Raw genomic sequence first — 17656 nt, forward strand, 5'->3', positions numbered from 1 at the left:
TTAAAAATCAATGCACGATATTCACGATATTCCACAAATCCAACATTTGATCATTGTATAGAGGCAGCATTATATATTTGGGTTTGACTCTCTACCACTAGTGCTGCCTCGCCCTCACTCCCCTGGAGCTGTATATGTAAGTCTGTTACCAGTGGTGTAACTAGAAGATGGAGGTTCCTCTAGAAAAGATAAAAATGAAGCCTCTTTCAGGTCTGCTTGATACAACCAACCTCCTAATACTCTCATCTACATGTCTCGAACATATTTTCCACTTTTTCCATTTTCCACAGCACTTGCGGAGACGACAACCCTGTGCAGGTTCTCTACAACCATTAAAATAGGAACTAGACCAACCTGGAATGGGCCCCTTCTCTACATAGCAGCCGCATGGGCTGCCTCTTTGGTTTGTATGTCCTTAGGTTTGCCTTTGGATGGGTCTATGCAGGTAAATCCATATTTTCTTTAGGAATACAGTGGCAGGGCTGAGGTATTACTTTACGTTACTCAGTGGGAACCATACATAATAGAAAGGGCACAGAATAATGTCTACCTTTTCTGCACACCTACAAACTGTACTAAGTAATTTTATTTTATCCTAAGTTTGAACAGATTCTCGGCAACATTTTTAACCATCTAAATTAAAGAAGAAAGTGTAAAATGGGAAAAAACAACATTCGCTTATTATACAAATGCCCAAGAAGGATGCATTATCTAGAAAAATTAAACTGGCTTTGAGCATATAACCAATATATATGATACATATTTAGGTATTTCCTAGATATACAAGTTACTGTAGCTGCAACCTGTCTACTGAGAGGACACTTTCTGTAAGGGGTGGATGGATTTTACGCAACTTTCTTAATTTCCATATGATGATTGTATCATTGGCGGACCTGTCAATCATCTCTCCGTACTACAACACTACCAATGGGCCTTTCTCTTGGCCAACCTCAACAAATAATGCAGACAGAGCAGGAATGGACCGGTGTCTTCATCGTCAATTCAAGTATATCTCAAGCTCAAAATGCGAATGTGTAGAGATTATTAAGGAATGACAGCACTCACGTCCTTGTTTACGTTGTAGTCAAGCTTTAAGACATATATACAGTTACATATTGATATTTCGGCTCATCCTCACATCAGAGCCTTTCTCAGGCAAAATAAATAATTCCTCTTGGACCAGACACCACCAACAGTGGGTTATTTACACCCACTCAAATATAGCAGTTCCGGCTTAAGCATCAGTATATACCTGAATGATGTATTTTATGTGCTATTTGTTGTATCCTGGTCCTGATACCTGCTGCATTCTTTGGTTTCTGATTCTAGTTAATCTTCTGGCTTGTTACTTCAATCTGATGGTCTTCAGTCCCCAGCTATGTCCTTGGCTATTTCTCTGGCTCATACTTTGGCACTTCTATAGTTACGGACTTAAAGGGGTTGTCCTGACTAGGAAATCCATTTTCATATATTCTATAAGGGAATTATTAGGTTAAAAATAGTGTCTCTAGCTTTGGGGCACCTGTCTTGTATATCATAGAAAACGTATTTATGTAAATGAATATTTGAGAATATAGAGTATAGAGAAATTGCTCTGACTTCGTAGGCCCAGTTGTGAGATAACTGTGTGTGTGTGTGTGTGTGTGTGTGTGTGTGTGTGTGTGTGTGTGTGTGTGTGTGTGTGTGTGATGGAGTCATAGTCGTAGGGTTAATGTTCACTTCGGATAATCCAAAATGAGTTTTTAGTCTAAGTGATCTATAGAATCTATTCAATTCTTGTTCCAAAACAAATGTATTACAGGACACAGTGGGGCAAAAAGACAAACCTTTTTGTAGGACTGAGAGTTCTATAGGATCCAGGGTGTGGGAGGAGATATTGACTACCACGTTATTGTCCTTACCTGAGACCTCGTCCTTATTCCTGTTTCACAGCCTTGTCCTTCTCCCCGCCCTTCCGGTGGGACGCTTTTCGCTTCATGCAATTGACTGCCAGCAGAATAGAGGACCGGGTCTGCTGCCAGTTTTATATAAAGTTCCCAAATGCAGAATCAGTTGCGGGTACCTGAGATGTCCCTGGAGCATATGGCAGACGCCACTATACTTTAAACTCCACTGCAACATAGCGATTGGGACATTGGCCTTTGATAGGCCAAAACGTCCATTAGAACTCGCATCCGAAAAAACGCAAATTACTTGGAATAAAGCATTTTGAAAAATGTATTTCTACATCCCATCCTATTTATTGAGTGCTAGGGGTTTTTCTATTGGTACCTGAGATTTAACAGGGCAGGTCAGAGCAGCCGGATGTGCTGGCATCTCCAGGGAGGGAGACGTTGGCAGGATGAGAGAGGTCTGCGGCCGCAGCAGGTAAGGGGAGGCGGCGGTCCAGAGAGACACAGACGCTGCAGCACATTCCAGTAAGTATTATATCTCACCCTAGTGTTGGATTCAAAGATACACTACTCATTACTGCTGTATAATGTCCTCCATGTTGCTGCTGCCTCTATATATGTGATAGATAGAGATAGGGGAGCAGGATAATCTCTTATCTATGTGTGCTGTGTATGGGAGACATTATATCAGTTAGGATCCACCCACTAGCTTAGAGAAAACTGGGAATTATAGATAAAGCCCGAGTAGGGAAAAACTGCTAAAAATGCAGAATACAAGTCATATAATGGCCAGTTATAGAGTTATTCCTCATGTACACACATATGACCGCTTATTCTGAAAAGTCACCTGAAAGTTTAGGAACGCTTTAAGCTACATGCCACAATAACTCCAGTGTCGTCTGTTACTGAAGACTGTTTCTAGTCTCACCTGTCGTAACATGTTTGCTGTTGTCATGTCCTACCATTTCTAATAGAGGACTACTCTAAGAATACAATCCAAATATTTTTGTGGCGGTTAAGGGTAGAAACAAGAGCTTTCTAAGACTTGGCCCCTTTTTAATTATTCCCAATCCCACAATAGAACAACTACTAGATGGCAAAAACTTATGGTTCTCCTATTACCTTACAAGTTTATCCCTGAAGAGGCTTTTGAGATTTCCGTGAGATGTTTATTAAATCTACTTCACTGTTCTCACACACCAATTCTACTGCAGAAATAGCTGTTTCACCTATTAATTGTGACAATCACTCGCTAATAGGTAACAATGAATACAAAATATGTGAGATTTCTAAAAACCCTTTTGCAAGGGTCAATGACTGGGTGAAAGAGTGTTCATACGAAAGCTTATTCCCGTTCATTGCCCTGTGTAAACAGAGCAAAGATCAGACGATGAACAAACAAACGCTTGTTCATCAGCTGATTTTATCTTTTATGCGGCCAAAAAAATGATCTTTATTCGGCAGCACATCTCACTGTGTAAAGGAGATGTGCTGCCGAAATGATGCAAAGGTCATTTTAGTTTAGTACTCAAGATTCTAGAAATCACAGTACACTGGTTGTGTGTACTCACCAACGTGTTTTTTTCTGCCCACCTGCTCCAACCCAAACTGTGAAAACCACACCTATATTACCTCTTGTCATGTCCTTCCCTACTAATCGGCCCATATTATTTAAAATCTACTTCCCATAATGTGATATAGTATTTAAAGAGGTTTTCCCATGAAGGACATTTATGACATATCCACAGGATATGTCATAAATGTCAGATAGATGAGGGTCCCACCTCTGAGACCCACATCTATCTCTAGAACGGGGCCCCCTAAACCCTGTTCTAGCGTCTTGTGCTCATGCTGCCTCCAGGCCACTTACTGATTACTTGGTCTGGGAGATACGGAAACAGCGTAACTCCCATAGAACTGAATAGTAGTTATGAAAACATTGTAGCTTGCATGCTACGCTGCTTACGTAACTTCCGTTCACTACTATGGTAGTTACGGAAACAGCGTAGCTCAGCGAGTTACGCTCTTTCCGTAACTCCCGACTATGTAATCAGGAAGTGGCCGTGAGGGAGCGTGAGCACAAGATGCTAGAACAGGGTTTAGGGGGCCCCGTTCTAGAGATAGATGTGGGTCTCAGAGGTGGGACCCTCATCTATCTGACATTTATGACACATCCTGTGGATAAGTCATAAATGTCCTTCATGGGAAAATCCCTTTAAAGAGGGTTGTCTGGTTTTATTTTCCTTAAATGGGTCCCTGCCATCTAGCTGGTTGATTCAATACAAGAGCCAGATCCGCTAGAGTGAGAACTGTGCTTTACCTCAGCTATTAGTGGAGAATTGTGATCAGGGATGACCCTATTACATAAAAATCCCCTACATACCTGTAGTTGCCAACATTCTGGAAACATTTCAATAATCAATTTCCCTAATACTTTTTTTTGGGTTGGCCCAAAGTGGGGCATGCCAAGACACATTTTTAATTATATGCTGGTCTTAAGTCATACACGGTATATATTACATAAATACTCAGGGCACAGCAGGGTTTTAAAGTACCCACATACTGCGAGGTCATAGCCAGGAGTTTGCTCATTAATCTGACTTTTTGCTAATGAATATTGGGTGCATAAGGAAGACATATGGGACAGATGTAAAAGATTATAACTGCAGGACCAGACTATACACAGAATTTGCTTGTAGTCTGTAACCATGGAGACACATAGCTATACATATGAGCTGTAGACTACAAAATTAGTATTTGTAAAGGTGTATATTGTGAGCAACCCTTCAAAAAGGTTATATTTTTTAACTCAATTATGCATCATTCAAGTCTGTCTATGAAGACATATTTTATATTAAAATAATGTAAGTAATGGGTATGGGATTAATATTGTTCAGAGTATTTATTAGAATGATGCTAGCACTCAGCCTTGCTCCCTAGTCTCAATATGTGAGTTTTTGTTACGTTTTTCTGAATCTTTTTCTTCCAGAACAGTGTCCAGTTTTTAATTCAAAAATTATCATATGGTTTCGAAAAGTGCAGAAAAGGCAATTACTGGTTGTCCCAGTCTACCAGCCTAATTGTACTTCATGTTGATAGATCACTAAATGAACCTGCTCATTATGTTAACAGCACAAAATATTCCATCTACACCCCAGGTGAATTAGTTGTGCTCATTACAAAACTATCTATAATATTTCATTTTCCACGTTAATACAAAAAGTGAAGAATCGCATTGTAATTCCTGAAGCTACGCTATGAGCAAATGTATCACCATTAATCCTGTTTAACGAAACACCTAATTTAAGGAGTACCTGTAGAATAATTGTACAATCAGAAGCAATCTATAGGTAATTGGCTCAATAAGCATGTTCATGTATTGTAATAATTAGGATAATATTGCCACACTTAACCCAAATATGTTGGTCGGGTTGACATTATTTCAAACAAGAAAAGAATTTGCTAAGTGAGCTGTAACAAATTCTCACACTTTTTTTTAAAGGAGTTTTCTCCACAGGATAGGTGATGAATTTTAGATTGTTGTGGGATCCACAGCTGGGACCCCAATCGATCACTAGCATAGGGGTGACTGAGCGCATTCCCATAGAGTTGTACGGAGTGGAGGCGTGCATGCTTGACTGCCACTTTATACAAATCCCTCCTCAACGTTATTGTGCTGGTGATGAGGAAAGGGTGACTCAGTACCCTTATATTAGTGACCGGTCAGTTCTTCAGTTATCTAGCATTTATTATTTTTTACCTATCATGTGGATAGTTTATAACTGTCTTTATGGGAAAGTCACTTTTTAGGTTACATATTTGATAAGGTTGAAAAAAGACACAGGTCCCTCAAATCCAACCTATAATCCTACCGTGTTGATCCAGAGGAAGGCAAAACCCCCATGAGGTTGATGCCAATTGCCTTATTAGGGGAAAAATTCCTCCCTGACATATGTCAATCAGAATAAATCCCTGGATCAACGTCACATCTCCAGAATATAGTACTCCTTATCTGTAATATTATATTTTTCAAGAAAGGCGTCAAGTCTCTTCTTGAACTTGTTCAAAGAATCAGCCACCACAACATCCTGTGGCATCGTGTTCCATAGTCTCACTGCTCTCATAGTAAAGAATCCCCGTTTGTGATGGAGGTGAAACCTTTTTTACTCTAGACATAGAGGTTGTCCTTGTTACCAGCCTAGGCGTAAAAAGATCATTAGACCTCTGTATTGTGCAGTTATATATTTGTACATTGTAATTAGATTGCCCCTAAGCCGTCTTTTTTCTAAACTGAATAGACCCAAGTTTCATAAGCTTTCTTGGTAGTGCAAGCTGCCCATTCTATTTATTACCTTGGTCGCCCTTCTTTGTACCCGTTCTAGTTCAGCCATGTCATTTTTATACACAGGTGCCCAAAATTGTACCCAATATTCCATATGTGGTCTGACTAGCGATTTGTATGGAGGCAAAACTATGTTCTTGTCATGAGCATCTACGCCTCTTTTTATGCATCCCATGATTTTAATTGCCTTGGCAGCAGCTGCCTGGCACTAGTTTCTAAAGGTAAATTTACTGTCCACCAATATCACCAAACCTTTTTCAGTAGTAGTTTTACCCAGTGTTTTACCATTTAATACATAGCCTTACATTTATTCACATTAAACTTAATTTGCCATTTCTCTGCCCAAACCTCCAGCTTTCCAAAATCCCTCTGTAGTATTATATTATCCTCCTCTGTGTTAATAACTTTACAGAGCTTACTATCAACGGCAAATACTGAAATTATACTCTGTAAACCATCTACAAGGTCATTAATAAACATATTAAAAAGAAGAGGGCCCAATACTGACCCCTGTGAAACCCTACTGGTAACCGTGACCCCCTCTGTGAATGTACCATTAATAACCATCCTCTATTTTCTATCACTGAGGCAGTTGGTTACCCAATTACACATATTTAATCCCTGTCCCAGCATTAATTAATTTTACATACCAACCTTTTATGCGGCACAGTATCAAACGCCTTTGAAAAGTCTAGATAAACCACTGCCCAGGTCCAGTCTAGAACATAACTTCTCATAGATGCTAATCAGATGGGTTTGACGGGACCGATCCCTCATAAACCCATGCTGATGCTGCGTTAACAGTTTATGTGCATTGAGATACTCGAGAATAGCATCTCTTAAAAAAAACTCAAATATTTTACCCTTAATGGAGGTTAAACTTACAGGTCTATAGTTTCCGGGCTCACTTTTTGTCCCCTTTTTGAATATTGTCACCACACTTGCTATTCTCCAGTCCTGTGGACCCAGTCTTGATAGAATTCTTAAATATCATAAATAAGAGTTCATCTATCACGGTACTTAATTCTTCAGGGGGTGTATACCATCCGGACCCGGTGTTTTTAAGGCGGCGTTGCACCTGTTGTTGGTTAAGCAGGTGACATTTAATGGAGAATTTACCTGTTTAAATTTACTTTACCCCTAATTCATTAATTTAATACGTGGTGCCAGTGATCGGATTGACACATCTCTTGTTTTGACAAGTTCTCTTGTAAAACCTGGAAGTGCAGGACAAAGAATCACAAAACTGAGAACTCATGGGCATTGCAGTTTTGAGTGACATCAAAGGGGCATCAGGCACTCATTGTACCAACCTTGAATGTTTTGCAACGTCCCTTAATACCTTGACTTATTTTTGTCCATCTATTGGTTTTTGTCACGTGGCTTGAGTTGTCTTCTAGGTACAATTCCAGGTATAATCTCATGGAATGTTCCAACTTCATCCCATGGCTGGCCCATCTTCTGGCAACCTAAATATGATTTACCAATTCCAGTAGGTTGCTTCTCTGCTTCTTCATAGAAACTAAAGTCAGTATTTACCTTCTGGATGTGCCATGCAATCGGGTCCCAGTGTGTTGTGCCCAGCAACTTCAGGTGGATCTAAATTGTACAACATAGGTCCAGTTCATAACAAATGTATTTGCCTTGCTCAATATATTTCTAGACATATTTGTATGTGTGTGGAGGGTTCAGAAAGCGGTGAGTATTCCTCTTGGATGCCCTATCAGCAATGCCTTTGGGGATATCCACCGTAGAGCATATCAGCTGAAAATACTTATCAATATTTTATGATGAGATGTGTTTTGACACCTTGGGATAATGAGAATAATTACCACTTGCCACGATGAGCATATCTGTCTCATGACAGTAGGAGGTTACATATTGTGGAACAGAATATTTGCATTTACATTTACTTTACATTTTTTTATTTCATGGACATAATACCTGGAGGGCTTTTCCCAGGGAATAACATTTGTTCTTTCCCACTGACTGTAATACAGGGATAGGAAGCTTACATTAATATTCAATTCATTCCCCAAGTGCAAATATTTTATTTAGAAGGAAGCTATTTCAGGCGGATGTCACCTTTGACTTCCTAGTTTTTCCTCATTTCTTATGTAGCTTTTGGAGGCATCAGGTGAGAAGAAATGTGTTCACTTATATTCCAATAGTGTTTTTTCTCTACCTGTAGAGATTTGCTTTGCTCCATCATGCCTGGTACCAATCTCATAGGGGTACAGACCACACAGCAATTACTTTTTCTAAGCCGTGTGAACTTCTGAGTAAAAAGTAAAATCCTAGAGCTACATGCTTTCCAGATGGTGAAGTGGATAGATATTTAGGAATTGCAGGCTAGGATTATGAATAAATGGTGAGGTAGATAGAATATTACTTTCATTCGTCTGTCTCCTGCTTTCAGCCCCAGAGAAACCTGTCTATTCATTAGAATTTTACAAATATTTTGGGATTAACAAAAAAGCTCAGCTCTTAATCTTGCATAAAATTTTCCTTGTTACATAGTTACATAGTTTGTACGGCTGAAAAAAGACACATGTCCATCAAGTTCAACCAAGGGACGGGAAAAGGGAAATAAAAAATTTCTACACATAGGAGCTAATACTTTTTTGTTCTAGGAAATGATCTAACCCTTTTTTAAAGCCATCTACTGTCCCTGCTGTGACAGCTCCTGCGGTAGACTATTCTATAGATTCACAGTAAAGAAGGCTTGTCGCCTCTGCAGGTTGAACCTTTTTTTCTCCAGACGGAGGGAGTGCCCCCTTGTTTTTTGAGGGGGTTTTACATGGAACAGGATTTCACCATATTTTTTGCATGTGCCATTAATATATTTATATTAATTAATCATGTCCCCCCTTAGTCGTCTTTTTTCAAGTCTAAATAGGTTTAATTCTTTTAATCTTTCCTTATAACTTAAATTCTCCATGCCCCTAATTAGCTTCGTTGCTCTTCTTTGTATTTTTTCCAACTCCAGGGCATCCTTTCTATGAACTGGAGCCCAGAACTGAACTGCATATTCTAGATGAGGCCTCACTAATGCTTTGTAAAGTGGCAATATTACATCCCTGTCCCGCGAGTCCATGCCTCTTTTAATACACGACAATATCCTGCTGGCCTTTGAAGCAGCTGATTGACATTGCATGCTGTTATTTAGTTTATGATCTACAAGTACACCCAGATCCTTCTCAACAAGTGACTCCCCCAGTGTAGCTCCCCCTAGGACATATGATGCATGCAGGTTGTTGGTACCCAGATGCATAACTTTACATTTATCTACATTAAACTTCATCTGCCAAGTGGACGCCCAAACACTTAGGCCTCATTTACACGAGCGTGTGCGTTTTGCGCACGCAAAAAAACGCTGCGTTTTGCGTGCGCAAAAGGCAATTGACAGCTCCGTGTGTCATCCGTGTATGATGTGCGGCTGCGTGATTTTCGCGCAGCCGCCATCATAGAGATGAGGTAGTCGACGCCCGTCACTGTCCAAGGTGCTGAAAGAGCTAACTGATCGGCAGTAACTCTTTCAGCACCCTCGACAGTGAATGCCGATCACAATCTACACCAACCTGTGAATAAAAAAAGACGTTCACACTTACCATGAACTGCCTGCTTCCTCCAGTCCGGTCTCCCGGCCGTTGCCTTGGTGACGCGTCCCTCTCTTGTCATCCGGCCCCACCTCCCAGGATGACGCGGCAGGCCATGAGACCGCTGCAGCCTGTGATTGGCTGCAGCCTGTGCTTGGCCTGTGATTGGCTGCAGCTGTCACTTGGCCTGAATTGTCATCCCGGGAGGTCGGACTGGAGGAAGAAGCCGGGAGTTATCGGTAAGTCAGAACTTCTTTTTTTTTTTACACGTATATGTATATTGTGATCGAAAGTCACTGTCCATGGTGCTGAAACAGTTTAAGTCTTTCAGCACCGTGGGCAGTGACTGTCTCCTGACGTCGCGTACCCGAACATTTTTTGCCGGGTTCGGTTAAAACGAGTTCGGCCGAACCCGGTGAAGTTCGGTGCGCTCATCTCTAATTTGACACTCCGTTTGGATGTTTGTAACCAGAAAAGCACGTGGTGCTTTTCTGTTTACATTCATCCTTTTGACAGCTCTTGCGTGATTTTCGCGCATGCAACGCAGGACCGTCAGTGTGGCATGCGTTGTTTTCACGCACCCATTGAAGTCAATGGGTGCGTGTTGCGTGAAAAACGCAAGAATATAGAACATGTCGTGAGTTTTACGCAACGCACTCACGCTGCGCAAAATTCACGCATCGTCTAAACAGCCCCATAGACTATTATAGGTGCGTACGACACGCGTGAAAAGCACGCGCGTCGCACGCGCGTATAATACGCTCGTGTAAATGAGGCCTTAGTTTGTTTAAATCTGCCTGCAATTCATGAACATCTTCCATAGACTGAACTATATTACATAGCTTGGTGTCATCTGCAAAAATAGAAATAGAGCTATTAATCCCATCCTCTATATCATTAATAAATAAGTTGAATAATAGTGGTCCCAGCACTGAACCCTGGGGTACACCACTTATAACCGGGGACCATTCAGAGTAGGAGTCATTGACCACAACTCTCTGGATACGGTCCTTGAGCCAATTCTCAATCCAATTACAAACTATATTTTCTAAACCTATAGTCCTTAATTTACCCATTAGACGTCTATGAGGGACAGTGTCAAATGCCTTTGCAAAGTCCAAAAACACTATATCCACAGCAGCCCCTCTGTCTAGGCTTCTGCTCACCTCTTCATAAAAACAGATTAGGTTAGTTTGACAACTTCTGTCCTTAGTAAAACCGTGCTGGCTGTCACTTATAACGCTATTAATTGTCACATAATCCTGTATATAGTCCCTCAATAGCCCCTCAAACATTTTCCCCACGATGGATGTTAAGCTTACTGGTCTATAATTACCCGGGGAAGACCTAGAGCCCTTTTTGAAAATAGGCACTACATTTGCCATGCGCCAGTCCTATGGCACTATACCAGTCACTAGAGAATCCTGAATATTATGAAAAGGGGGACAGAAATAACCGAACTAAGCTCTTTAAGAATTCTAGGGTGTATCCCATCTGGTCCCGGGGCCTTGTGCACATTTATTTTATTTAATTTAGCTTGGACCATATCTACATTCATCCAATTCAGTATATTAACTGATATATTAACAGCACTGGCACCGGCTACATCAGCTGCTCTTTCTTCAGTTGTATATACAGAGCTAAAGAACCCATTTAGTAACTCTGCCTTCTCTTGATCCCCTGTGACCAACTCCCTATTACCATTATCTAGGGGTCCTACATGTTCAGACCTTGGCTTTTTAGCATTTATATACTTGAAGAATTTTTGGGGATTTGTTTTACTATCCTTGGCCACCCGCCTTTCATTTTGTATTTTTGCTGATTTTATTACCTTTTTACAGATTTTATTAAGCGCTTTATAATTTACAAAGTCTACCCTCAGATTTGTATTCTTCAAATGCCTTTTTTTTGTCATGTATTGCCCCTTTCACAGAAGGTTCTTCCCAGTCTATATCCTGAATTGCAGCCTTCATCCTGGGGAAATTGGCTTTCTTAAAATTAAATGTTTTGCCCTACCAGCCTGTGTTTGTTTTTTACAGTATAGGTAAAATTTAACTATATTGTGATCACTGTTACCGAGGTTTTCACGAACATTGACGTTCCCAACAAGCTCTGCATTATTAGAAATGACCAGATCCAACAGAGCTTCACCTCTAGTTGGGTCTTCCACAAACTGGCCCATAAAATTTTCCTGCAACAGGTTGAGGAAATGTCTCCCCTTTGCAGTTGAAGCCGAACCATGACACCAATTAATATCCCGGAAATTAAAATCTCCCATTATCACTACAGTACCCGCCTGTGCAGCCCGCTCCATCTGTTTATATAGCTGACCTTCCATCTCCTCAGTTATATTGGGGGGTCTATAGATTACACCAAAAGTAATTTTTTTCAGTGTTTACCTCCCTTTGTAATTCCACCCACAAGGTTTCAACCTCCTCACAGTCTTCACCCACTATTGTCTCTTTCACACTTGCCTTCATATCATTTCTCACATACAGACATACACCAGCACCTTTCCTATTTGTCCTGTCTTTCCGAAACAGTGTAAAACCCTGTAGATTTACAGCCCAGTCATGTGAAGAGTCCAGCCATGTTTCAGCAACACCAACTATATCTATATTTTCTTCCAGTACCAAGGCCTCCAGCTCCCCCATTTTGCTTGCTAGACTTCTGGCATTTGTGAACATACACTTTAACTTGCCTTTCAGTTATTCACTTTTATTATCAGAAATGTGATTTGACATTATTTGGGCATTTTTATTTACACTGCTGTTTTGTAACAAAAGGTTCTCCTTATCCTGTTGTCTAGTCCTCTCCCCACATTCTGTTTCTCCCCCCACCAATATAGTCTGACCCCTCTGTAACCTGGCTACCCCTTTTTTTTCTACATTGACCTCCCTCCTCAGCCCTAGTTTAAATACTCCACCACCCCAGCTAGAATTCTCTCCCCCAGCACAGCGGACCCCCTTCCATTTAGGTGCAAATCATCTGCAGAATACAGTTTGTACCCCAATGAAAAGTCAGCCCAGTGCTCTAGGAACCCAAATCCTTCTCCTCTACACCAAGACTTAAGCCATGCATTTAACTCCCTGAGTTCCCGCTGTCTTTCCTGTGATGCGCATGGCACAGGCAGTATTCCTGAGAATACAACCTTGGAGGTCCTTCCCTTCAGCTTGTAGCCTAGTTCTTTAAAATTATTCTTAAGGCTCCTCCACCTACCATTTATTCTGTCGTTGGTACCAACATGGACCACGACAGCTGGATCATCCCCAGCCCCTCCCAGCAATTTGTCCACCCGTTCCACCACATGCCGAACCCTGGCACCAGGGAGACAGCAAACCATTCGGTTGAGGTGGTCTTGGCGACAAATTATTCTATCCGTCTTCCTGATTATAGAATCCCCTACGACTATCAATTGCCTTGGCTTACCTGCATTACCATCCCGCCGACTACTAGCTGGGCTGTTCTCCCGGCTGTTAGGGAGATCAGTATCCACTAGGGCTGCCATTTCTGAGACTGACACCCTCGCATCATCACCCAACTTGGCAATTTTGCTTGGAATGTCAGAAACCGGATCGGCCTTCCTTTTCTTTGACCCCTTTCTACTGCCCCTAACTACATTAACCCAGCTACTAGCCTGATCCTGCTCACCCATGTCTTCACCCTCCGGTTCTAACCCACTAACTGCATGCTCCGTGAGCAGCATGCTTCGCTCAAGATTGTCTATTGCCCTCAGTGTTGCATTTTGCTCCTCCAGATCTCTAATGCGAGCTTCCAAGTGACCAACATGCTCACATCTGCCACAGAGGTATTCACCCTGGAACTCAGGCTCCAGTCGTGCATACATATGGCAAACTGTGCACTGAAGAAAACCTCCAATCTTGCTGGCCATTATCCCAGTTACAAAAAAACAGCAAACAGTTGTTAATGCAAAAAGAATAGAAGAGTACTTACTGGGGCTTTAAATCCTTTTTTTAACTCCGGTTTTTGTAACTCCACTTGATATACAAACCACTTGTTTTTCGAGCTCACAGAGCAGGCTCTACAGAGTACTGAGGCCTAATTTATACCACCTGGGACCAGCTAACCCCTCCCCCTAGTCAGCTGCTCAGCAGGAAGTAAGCTGCAAAGAAAAAATGGTTTTAAATTATGTCAATTTTGCAAACTTTTTAGCAAGCAAGCAATCAATACATATATCACATACATGGCCCCCCACTTGGTCACACACAACACAGTAAGTCAATCCGGTTTTTGTAACTCCACTTGATATACAAACCACTTGTTTTTCAAGCCCACAGAGCTGATGGGCCAGGATGCCAGCGGTAGTATGAAAAACCAGCTAATCTAATATGTAGAGACTTCTCAACCTGCTGTATCGCCAAAGAAGACTTCAATCCATCATCACATATTGTCTTCCTATACAGGTAGAGAAAATGGCCAAGTAAGAAATAGAGGGATGCCATATATCAGCCAAACTCTGTGGGTGAATCTGGCTGGACTTTAGACGATCCACTTTACATTGGACTGTTTTCTATTGATGTCTAAGGAAATGCCTGACTACTGGAGTGGACTAAGCAGCCCCAGAGTTTACAGTAATCTCTCCACCCTTGATCTATTTTGTAACAAACTTCAGGACAAGAGAGAGATTTGTGCTGCTGGAGGATTGTCCAGACTTCTATGGCCCTGACGAACAGTTATGTGAAAAGTAAAGCATCCCATGTAAAGTTTTATATTTTTAACATATGTTAAAAGTTACAGTATAAAAATATTTAATTTTCATTCAAACAGTATATAAAAATAAAGCAATAATGAAAAATAACAAGATGGCAATATATTTTAACAACAAAATCACAGATTTTATATGTTGTGGAAAACTTACATTTATTCATTTCTACCTTAAAGTATAACTAAATGTTCAACAAACTTCTGACATGTCATAGTGACATGTCAGAAGTTTTGATTGGTGAGGGTCCGAGCACTGAGACGAAGTGGCAGAAGTGCTCGTGTGAGCGCTCAGCCGTTTTGTTTCTGTTCGGCTTTTTCAGAGCAGAGTACGGGCTCATAGACATTCTATTGATTCCGTACTCCGATACATTGATTTCCAGAAAAAGACGAACATAAACGAATTGGCTGAGCGCTCACATGACCACTTCTGCCGCTTTGTTTTTAGGGATTGGTGGGGGACTCAGTGCTCGGACCCTCACCAATCAAAACTTCTGACATGTCACTGTGACATGTCAGGAGTTTGTTGAACATTTAGTTACCCTATAAAGACCTAAATTAGAATTAGGAGCATCAGATAAGGAGCAAAGGATTAGAATAGTATTAGAGGGGATCTTGGAGGAAACTGTTGTCGTGCAGCACTAAGATCCTGCCATCTGAATGGAGTGTATATGTTTTCTCTGTGTTTGCATGAATATCTTTCCACACTTCCAAAACATACTGATAGGTAAACAGGCTTCATATAAAAATGGCTCTAATGTGTGTGATCGAGAAATTAGAATGACAGCCACATTGGGGATAGGGACTGATGTGAATGGTGACAATCTCTGCGCAGCGCTGCGGAATATGTTATTTTCTATATAAGCAGAAGGGAATAAATAAGTAGATGCCATAGAAGACACAAGTCTAGTGTTTTTGACTGGAGAGCCTCTATTTTAGATAATCCCTTTATACATGGGTTATAATAGTATAATCATTGCCCCATGATCCCCTAGTTCCAGCATATTTGCTATCTGAACAGTTCCAGGTCCCAAGACATACTGTTTTATGAACGTTATGTTGCTTTTCAATGGTGTTCCAGTCTCTAAACGGAAGGAACGGAATAATCTGTGCAATAGCCTGACATCACACAGGTTTTATTTTGAGAATGACAGAATTATTTTTGTGCTATTTAATAATGACATTTACAAAAATCAATACAACAAACATATTAATCATTTTTGGTATAAACCCGACCTTTAGCACAATGTTTTGTATCTCTGAATCAAACATTTATTAGGCGGTCGATGCGTCTCTTGACTGCAAATGTTGCTTTCTGGATTTTAGACTAACAGGCAAATCATCACGCCTACGCCATCTAAATTGTTGCTATCTATCACAAACTAGCCAGTATCACACTAGTGTCTTTTGTATTTAGTTCATTACCAGGTTGTGATTCTAATTAATTTAAGATGTGTGAATCACTCCATGGAGATGAGGAATAGTCATTATTTTGTAAATATGTTGAAAAATACAGTAAGGGTATGTTCACACGGCCAAATTTCAGACGTATACGAGGCGTATTATGCCTCGTTTTACGTCTGAAAATATGGCTACAATACGTCGGCGAACATCTGCCCATTCATTTGAATGGGTTTGCCGACGTACTGTGCAGACGACCTGTTATTTACGCGTCGTCGTTTGACAGCTGTCAAACGACAACTCGTAAAAATACAGCCTCGTCAAAAGAAGTGCAGGACACTTCTTTCAGACGTTTTTGGAGCTGTTTTCTCATAGACTCCAATGAAAACAGCTCCAAAAACGAGTTGGTAAAAAAATGAGTTGGTAAAAATGCGAGTTGGTAAAAAACGTCTGAAAAGCAGGGTCTGTTTTCCCTTGAAAACAGCTCTGGATTTTCAGACGTTTTGGTTGACAACGTGTGAACATACCCTAAAATATCATTTCTCTATGGATAAATATACTGTGTGCTAATCATTTCAGCTTGCTATCTCTTATTTAGTAACGTTCAAGCATTTCGTAGCATTTAGTCGTTTTACTTACGGCACGCGGCCAGCTCCGGAGACGATGAGTCCAAGTATATGCATATAGTCATGCTAACCCGCCCTCCAGCCGCTGATTGACACTTTTCTTCTTATTACTGTTCATAGGGTGAAAAGTGTTAATCAGCGGTTGGAGGGCGGTAAGGATGGAGAATATGTATGCATATACTTAGACTAATCGACTTCGGAGCTGGCCTCGTGCTGTAAGTATAAAATCTAAAAACCCCTAAACTACTGAACATTACTAAATCAGTGATAGAATGCGGAAATCATCGTGCCTGACATTTCCTTTTGCCGCCATCACACAGAGTAAAGTTTTTGTTTTTCAAAAACGAGCATTTTTGGCCAAGTTATGACCATTTTTATATTTATGCAAATGAGGCTTTCTTAAGTACAACTGGGCGTGTTTAAAGTTATGTACAAGTGGGCGTGTATTGTGTGTACATCTGGGCGTTTTTACTTCTTTTACTAGCTGGGCGTTGTGAATAGAAGTGTATGATGCTGACGAATCAGCATCATCCACTTCTCTTCGTTAACACCCAGCTTCTGGCAGTGCACAGACACACAGCGTGTTCTCGAGAGATCACGCTGTGACGTCACTTCCTGCCCCAGGTCCTGCATCGTGTCAGACGAGCGAGGACACATCGGCACCAGGCGACAGAGGCTACATCGACTTACCTGCAAACGCAGATGCTGCTGCAGAATCAATTGTAGCCTCTGTCGCCTGGTGCCGATGTGTCCTCGCTCGTCCGACACGATGCAGGACCTGGGGCAGGAAGTGATGTCACAGCATGATCTCTCGAGAACACGCTGTGTGTCTGTGCACTGCCAGAAGCTGGGTGTTAACGAAGAGAAGTGGATGATGCTGATTCGTCAGCATCATACACTTCTATTCACAACGCCCAGCTAGTAAAACAAGTAAAAACGCCCAGATGTACATACACAAGACACGCCCAGTTGTACTTTAACATTAAACATGCCCACTTGTACATAACTTTAAACACGCCCAGTTGTACTTAAGAAAGCCTCATTTGCATAAATATAAAAATGGTCATAACTTGG

The sequence above is a fragment of the Rhinoderma darwinii genome, chromosome 8 (genome assembly GCF_050947455.1).
Source record: "Rhinoderma darwinii isolate aRhiDar2 chromosome 8, aRhiDar2.hap1, whole genome shotgun sequence".
NCBI classification, from domain to species: Eukaryota; Metazoa; Chordata; class Amphibia; order Anura; family Rhinodermatidae; genus Rhinoderma; species Rhinoderma darwinii.